Source organism: Triticum urartu, chromosome 3A (assembly GCF_056163025.1).
Source record: "Triticum urartu cultivar PI428250 chromosome 3A, HENAU_Tu73, whole genome shotgun sequence".
NCBI lineage: Eukaryota > Viridiplantae > Streptophyta > Magnoliopsida > Poales > Poaceae > Triticum > Triticum urartu.
This window is the reverse complement of record NC_141875.1, coordinates 598,615,207-598,624,340: the sequence shown is the minus strand read 5'-3', so window position 1 is coordinate 598,624,340 and position 9,134 is coordinate 598,615,207.

Genomic DNA, 9,134 nt, shown 5'->3' with positions numbered 1-9,134 from the left:
TATTACCTCTAATATATTACACTGCGTTTCTATTCCTACGTATGCTGCCGAGCTAGGAGTTGATCCTCAGGTCGATTTCGCGAATCGACCTGAGTCTTAGGGGCTACTAGGATCAGCGGTTTCAGGTTTTCCTTCAGGTGCATCTCGGGTTTTAGACCAACACACAACTTGAGGGCTACTAGTTATACATATTGACAGCAAATAGATTTACACGTGTTGGAAATAAAATCTGCAAACAATTAGCCCATGACCGAGGTGCTGAACCCCCCTCGAAAACATTTCGGGATATAGCTCGCTTGCATGTGGCTGGCTCCATAGAGGGCATTTCCAACATTAAGCTCGGCTAAACTCCTTCAACTTTTTCGAACCAAGGTGATATATGACACCTCGGATATGGTCTGGCGCTGGAGCTCGCATGCAGTCCGGCATTGGAACTCGGCTGTACCAAGACTCTTCGGATACAGTCCGACGTTGGAGCTCGGATACAATCCGGCGTTGGAGCTTGGAGCGGTCCGGCGTTGGTGCTCGGCTGCAAAAAGATACCTCGAATGTAGTCCGGAGTTGGAGCTCGGATGCAAGAGGACACTACCGCACGACAAATACTTCAAATCCTAGGTGTGGCATAAACATAACAAGCCATTGATAATGGCCAAAGACTTAAAGGGCTCCTCGGATACCCGACGTGTGAGTTCTTCCCATTTAGCTCGGCAATCTCAAGATAGAAGATGGGAAGACTTGCTGAACCAATTTTCAAGACCGACGACCGAAGACAAATAACAGTTCAGAAGAACTGAGGAGCATCCCCAACTTGAAGACCGGTTCACGGGGCTACTGACAGTGTCCTGGACTAGGGGGTACTCACCACATCGTCTCCCGATCAGTTGGATTGGGCCGAGGACCGCCATGGCTGTTTACGCATGGGCCAGTTTGGACAGCCGATGCATACACGAGGAAGATTCCACAAGACATGGTGATCAAGACAAGGACTCCTCTCCACCAACGTATTCGACTAGGACTCTTGTTATCCTAGGCCTCTGGTACATTATATAAGTCGAGGCCGGGATAGTCGATAGGGATATGCTAGATCATTATGACATTATTCATCATACCCTTAGGTTTTAGACCACAACATATGATCTCGAGGTAGATCAACTCTGTACTTGATATTTCATCAATATAAACAAGAGCTGGATGTAGGGTTTTACCTCTATCAAGAGGGCCCGAAATTGGCTAAAACATCATCTCCTTCGTTCCTATTACCATTGATCTGAGAAACCACAGCTCAGGACCCCCTACCCAGAGATCTGCCTGTTTTGACACCGACACAAACTGTCATCAGACACGGTCGCTTATTCAGACACAGTCCGAAGATATTTTGTGTTGCATCTCACACGGTTGGTTATAATAAACTGTGTGGGATCTACTTGATTTTTTGTCTTTATTTGAATTACATAATGGGGTCACAGCGGCCATGGACATTGTTTGAATTGCTACACCTTTTTATCTGTAGCGATCATAAAAGAATTAGAATTATTCAGGGTTCGTTTGGTCATTTTTATGCATTAAGTGAGTTTTCAATGCATTTATGTGCAGAATTCAAATTTGAACTACATGCACATGCTCCAGTGCATATAAATCGGTTGAAAAACCAAATTTGTGTCCTTGGGTGCATGCTTAGAACATCTCCAGCCATTGAGCCCCCAAGAGGCATTTTTTCACCGCCTGGGGGGCTGCCGGCGAAACATTTGGCATTGGGGTCAAAATTTTCCTAGCCGTCTCCCCAAAAGGTTGTTTCTTTTATTTATTTATTAATTTTTTATTGTGCATGTCATTTCCACAAACACGTTGTGGGCAACGCAGCTCGGAGACAACGACGCTGGTCATGAAGGCGCGGATTGCCGAGGAGGCGAGCTCGGCGATGGCGAGCTGTAGCGACCCGACCCGAATGCATCAAGTCTCTGTGCTTAAGTGTCATCCCTGGATCGGTATGCTGACACACACAATACTCGAGGATTTATAACAGAGGTAAATCACATGTATAAAGTAACGTAAATACTATTACCTCAATCCAAAATAGCGGAAGTAACAAGGTTGTGGATTCCCATCAACACCAACGGCAAAGTTGAGTGTAGAAATCGTAACCCTAACGTATCACTTACTCGTCGTAAGATATCCTGCAACATGAGACGTTGCAGCTATAGAGGATCGGTACATTGAATGTACTAGCAAATTCACACCATAGAGAATGATGAACAAAGGCTATCACTACATGCATATTTGGCTGGTGGAAAAGCTCTATGGTTATAGTTTTTGCGAAAAGCCAATTTTTCCCTACTACAAAGGAATAAATTTTATTTAACTATCATGGTGGTTGTTGAACATTGAGAATGGTTGACATCATTCTCAATCCCAATTACATAACATCATTAAACCCAACAAACTTAATTTAAAGTAATGTAATGAGATTCACATGATAATCCAAGTACTAGATACTCAAGTTGTCCATAACCGGGGACACGGCTAATCATGATTAGTTTATACACTCTGCAGAGGTTTGCGCACTTTTCCCCACAAGACTCGATCGCCTCCGTTCGGTTTCTCGCACTACAAGGTGTTTGAGAAGACGGATGACCGAGACATAGTCTTTCAGAAGCGCTAGCACCTTACGATCGGGTAGACCGTACCACCTACCTCCCCTACATCTGCTAGTCTACCACTGTAAGAGTTTGCACGACTTAGTCAACTATGCTAGAGCCCATAATAGCTTGTGGCTGCACACGGAAGTTTCTAGCATGAAAAATCTCATGATCCCTTTGAGCCTGGGTGGCGGTCCATAAAAAAACAGGCAATCCTGGTCTACCCAGGTTCCTAGACAGGCAATCCTGGTCTACCCAGGTGCCTCAATCCACCCAGATGTGTGTTTAAGTTGCCACCTTAAGTAAACCATTAATTAACAATCTCACATCTGTCATGAATACTCTCAAAAACCCAATCCACGTCTAGAATAGCATGGCGAAGTAAGCATAACGTAATAGTAACTCCCAAGGGTTTGATAATAAACAGGTAATAGGTACTACCTCAACTACTTCCCATCCCACAATTTAATTAGATCCTAATCATGCAATGTTGGAGGTTTGATCTAATGCAATAAAAACTGGGTATGAAAAAGGTGTGATCAAAGTGTGAACTTGCCTGCAATGTTGATGAAGATGATTTGCACTCAAAACTCTTGATAGCTCTACTCGTCACACTCCGGTCAATCTATCGTAAGCAAGCAATAGTAACCACACATAAGCAATCACTCAAAAGACAAGAAAGATCGAAGAAGTCGATTCGGAAAACATCAAAACCAAGCAAATAACTCTTGCAACATAAAACAATTTGTAACAGTACCAAAATTATGTGAATTTGGCCTTATCAGAAAGTTTAGGTCAAGAGCTTCGATTTGCAAAAAGAATCAACTGAAACGGAGCTACGAAACTCAAGTTATGATCAAACGAAGGTTTGAACTAGATTTGAAGTTGAACAAATTTGATTTGCTCAAACTCCAAAATCCAATTTTTATTGGAAAGAAAATGTCACAAGGAGTATTTTGCAAAAAGAATCGCTTAAATCGGAGTTACGGATAAAAAGTTGGAGGGTTTTGAAGTTCAGGGACTGTTCTGAAAATTCTAGGGCCTAATCTGCAAAGATAATAATCACAGATAGGCCCCTGCCACGCGGCGCAAAATAACAGGCTGAAAACTGTTTGTTGCAAGGCTAATAGAGCGAACGTCCGCTACTTAGCGCATACCGGTTCGAAGAAAAAAACTTCTAGATCTAATCTTGGCCATCGATTCTAGATCGGACGGAGGAGGCGGCGACGACGACTTACTGCGGCGGTGGCGAAGAGCAACGGTGGCGGGGCGTCGGGCTTGATCGAGGCGGCTGCTCCGGGGCTCGCCGGCGACGGCGGAGTAGCGGGGAAGGGGCGACGCATCGAGGCAGATGCAGCGGTGGGGTCGGCGGCGCTCGGGGGCATCGGAACGAAGCGCGGCGGCGGCGGCAGATCTCGTCGAAGGCGGGAGCTCCGGCGAGGGCGGCGGTTGCGGCAGAGGAGGAGAGAAACGGGGCCCGGGGCTCTAGTATTTATAGGAGGGGCCGGAGAGGCTTGCGGGAGGGGCAAGGCGAGGCGGCGGAGGAGTCCGCGGCGGCTACGGCGTCGTCCGGCAACGTGCGGGAGTCGAACTCCGGCTCGGGGAGGGAGACGAAGGCGGTGGCGCACTGGGCCTAGGCCTGGCACGAGCTGGGCCGGCCCAGTTGGCGAAAAGATTTTTTTTTTAAAAAATACAACGGAAAATAACATAAAGCAAACTAAAATAAAATAGAACCTAGGCATATAATATATCAAAATTTTCAGAAAAACATTGTCTACAATGTGGACATTTTAGTAAAGTCAAATAAAATCCACACAAAATCAAATAAATCAAAGAGTGCTACTGGTCTATTAAACCCAACAAAAATCATTTTAAAAAATATCAAAATGATTTCAAATTAATTTTTCTCCAATTTTCTATCGTAGGGAATCATGTTACCATAATTTCCATATATTTTATTTTTGGAGAAAAATAATTTGAATAAAACTCAAATAACTCCAAATTGAAAATAAATTCAAAAGAACTTTGAATTTAATTCTTTGAAACTCCCAACTCATATTTCATATAATTTGAAGAAGTCCTTTTATCTACTCTCATGAAAATCATTGAGCTGCATGAAGTTTATGAATTGAAATATTTCCAAATGAAATCCAATTATTTTCAAATAACCTTTCATTTAATTTATATGGAAGAAGTCATCTCATCTTCGCTCAAGGGTTTTGTATTTGAAAAGAATTTTCATTCATGGAGATCAGAAAGCAAATATGAAAGTTTGGGAAAGTCCTTTTATTCCCTCTCATTTAACTTTCAAAAAGTTTCGAATTCACTCACTTTCAGACAATCAATCAAACAATCAGTCAAATCTATATATTTATTATAAAATTCCAAAATTTAGAATTTTGGGATGTTACAAACCTACCACCCTTAAAATGAATCTCATCCTCAAGATTCGGAGAGGCTAGAAAGAAATAGGTTAAGTTCGGGGTCTTCTCAAAATCCATCGATCGTCTCCGGGGTCTCGGGTGCTACCACCCTTAGAAACATTGTTACGGTCCCATCAATACTCATATACTCCATCCCTATTCTTGACAGGGCCGGTCTTCTCAGATCGTAAGGATAATTGCTTCTCTGGCTCTTTCGGTAGTGGCATAACCTTTACCACAATTCTTCTATCCTTTCATCTTGGTATGGTTATTCCGCGACTGGGTCTTCTTACCTGACGGGTCTGGCGCCAGTACTAAACAACTAATCGATATCTCATGGTGGTCAACGATTTATGGTTTCTCCTGCAGGAAATGGGTTTGGGTTGATCCTCACCGTATAACCTACGGTTGGCAAAAGCTGCCTTGTACAAGGGAAAACTTGCTATACCATTCTAAGGTTTAAACAGGGTTTTAATCGTCGTCTCTTTACTATAGGTAGGTCACTCAGATTTACCTTCCCACATAGCAAGGCGAATAATAAGAGTAAGTCAGTATGCTGATCAATCCATCCCGCACCCAAATCATTACCTTGTGTACGGTTTAGCGAATCTCGCATTCTAACACTCCGTCATCCTCACAAGCATTGCAGAATTTCTCTTGTCGACGAACCAAGTTAGGATATATCCATAGATTTTGCAAGCCAGACAACATCTAACGTTTCTTCACAACTCTCAGGTTTTGTGTTACTCCTATAAAATCGTCTGTCCACAAAGGTATATCCTCTTCCAGGGTTTTTCCTTCAGCAAGAATGTGCTTGCTTCTTGGCAGGTCCTGGGCCTGTGGGTTATGGCACACCTCATCACTTGTAGTCCTTGAACTTATCATTGGGCAACTGATCATTATTCCAACTTCCAACTTCCTAGTATTCTTAAATCCATCCAATTGTACTGTCTTCCTTCCTTCTATTGGCACCAAACTAGGACATGATTACTCAGACTCATCATGGAGTTTCCATTGATCCATATTTCCGACATCATACCTCCTTTATATCCAATAGTAATTCATCTCTTCATCCTCGTGGGATATCCCTCATATCGAGAGAAAAACTTATACTTATGAAGTCCATATTCCACTTCGTGGAACATCATTATCCTTTCCAGAGTCAAGCGTCCTTACAGGGGAATATTGGCCATCTCTGCATTGCACTTCTTCAAATGGGAAACGTGAAACACATCATGAACTCCTGACAGTCGTTCGGGTGACTCCAACTTGTTGGCCCCTTCTCCCATACGCTCCAAAACTCGGTATGGTCCTACAAATCTCGGGGCTAACTTTCCCTTAACTACAAATTGTTTTAACTCCTCGCAGAGGGAACACATGAAGACATTCTCTATCTCCAATTTCATAGACTACCTCCTTGCATTTTTAAGTCTGCATAACTCTTCTGTCTGGACTGAGCTACCTTTAGTCTATCTCGAATCAACTTAACATTCTCTTCTGACTCCTTGATCACATTTGGTCCAAACAACTGACGGTCTCCAAGTTCATCCCACATACTCTTGGGGTATCACACATATCGAGATAAAACTCATATTCATTTTGTCCGAAATCCACTCAGTGGAGTATCCTTATCTTTTCCAGGGGTCAACGGTTCTTACAGGGTACTACCACCCTTAAAATGCACAAATCTTCCATATACCATATTTCTCATGTCCTCAAAATGGTCAAAATCCTTCTTCATAGAGTAACAACTCATAAAACCCAAATCTTTACCAACGATGCTAACTTCATTGATTCTCCAATGATTACAATCTTTTGCTTTTCCATTACATGTCTCAACTCAACACCTCAATATAAAAGAAAATGTTCTCACTTCTGCTACTCCATTTCTTTTGTTGCAAACTCAACTATTTAGCACAAGTTTCCTTCTCCTTGGGGCATTCTCTGGCAAAGTGCCCTGCTCCATTACAACTAAAACATATTACTTCTGACAAGTATCGAGGTTTCCTTTTTGGGCAACTGTTGAGGTAGTGCCCTAACTCCTTGCACCTGTAACAAGTGATATGACTCGGGTACTTCCTGGAATCCAATCTACTTCTCTTCCCGGACTATTCCATTCCAATAAGGGCTTCTATTTCCTGTGGGTCATATTCTACTTCCTCTGTCGGGAATTCTACTAGATCCCCATTCAAACAATTTTGGGAGATGTGTCCTTCTTCTCCACATGAATAGCAAGACTTAGTGAAGGGCTTACTCGGGTCTTCTTTAGGTGTGTCCTCCACATCTTCCTTCATCACGGGTTCTTATAAAATTTCCATAAGGGCTCCTTTATTTACTTCTTTCTTCTGATGTATGGTCCTCTGTACCATGGGGTAAATGTGACACTGAGAAGGATAGTGGGTAGTCCCTTCACACAAGAAACAAGTGATCTGCCTAGTTGGGCATTCTTCAACTGGGTGACTTCCTTCACAATTAGGGCATTCCTCCTTGTGTTCTTTATGGGTGTGTCCTATTTCTCCATGAATCTTACATGCACAAGGTTTCCTCATATCCTTTCCATAAGGCTTCAACTTCTGGGACACAAGGTGAGATCTTTGCAGAGTCAACTTAAATTCTCTCCAAGTGGTTACTCCTTGCCATCCATTGATGGTTTGGTACATCCTCCACCAAGTAACAGCACCTCTTTCAAAGCACTGAAAAGCATGCTGGGTCATATCCTTTTCGACTACAGGGTTATTCTTCATGTGATCCTCCATGTTCTGAATCCATCGGTCCGTCTCCAACTGACTCATTGGTCCAGAAAATACAAGCTCATCTTCATTCATCCTCTATTGGGTCCATGGGTTTGGGGTGAGATAAGAGAGATAGAGAGGGATACACACAATACAAACAACAGTTTTGAAAAGACAGATTTTTGTTGTGGCTGTCGAAAAACATCAAACAAATGACAGCTCACAATCGTCGCATCTAACGTAGGTATATAACAAGGGTTTGGTCTTCTAAGGTCAATAAATCTTCAACGTCTCCAAACTCTTCAAGCCTTGTTCATGCCTCGAATGGCTTCTTCAGATCATGCTTGTCTCTCTCAAGTTCTTTTGCCAGATCATCTCTATTGACGTGAAGTCTCTCGTGACATTCTTTAATACTCCGGAGTTGCATTTCAAACTTCTAGGTTTCAACATCCTTGGCATGAACCATGGTCTAGTTCCTGACGAATCTCCGGTTTCTCGAGTTTTGCTCCTCCAGCTTGCTACTTCAGCTTCTTGGACCTAAGTTCTTCACGAAATGCTTCCTTGTCAAAATACGGCTTCATGGAGCTGCACCTTAAACTTCTTGATGTACTACTCCAGATCCTGGTGGTACACCGGCTAAGGTTAAAACTTCATCTTACTAATAGGTGCTCCATCGGCCTTCTTCCATCAAATCCATTCTAAAGAAATGCATCCTTAACTCAGCACGGTGACAATAGCATCAGCGGGTGATGACATTGTCATTCCCATGAGCTATCATTCCATAGTTGATATCTCCTGCCTCAAAACTTCGAGTTCTCATGCTCCTTGTTTTAGTCTTTCTCCGATACACCTTGATCTCGGGTATTGACAACTTCCATAGTCTGCCAAGTTCCATAAGGGTAGCCTTCCTAGGTCATACAAATCTGGGAATTCTTCAGAGCCTTCAAATCCTACTTGTCTTCGGTCTTCAACCATTGTAGTTTCCATTATTCGGATGCACGGAAAATACTCTTCATTCCGAAGTGGTCTTAGTTGTCCGATATCTTGTACTTCTTGGAGTGGTCTCATCAGTCGAATCTTCGTGTGGTCAAAAGGGGAAAGGGGTATAGTCTCACTAAAAGGAAATTTTTGAATAAGCTCGGAAGAGAAGAGAGGTAAAAGATCTTTTTGCAAGGGAAAGTTGTAGAGAAAAATCTTTGCTATGGGCTTGCCGGTTTCTAGGGTCACGTCCTACAGTCAACATGTGCTCTAATACCATCTTGTAGCGACCTGACCCGAATGGATCAAGTCTCTGTGCTTAAGTGTCATCCCTGAATCGGTATGCTGACACACAGTACTCGAGG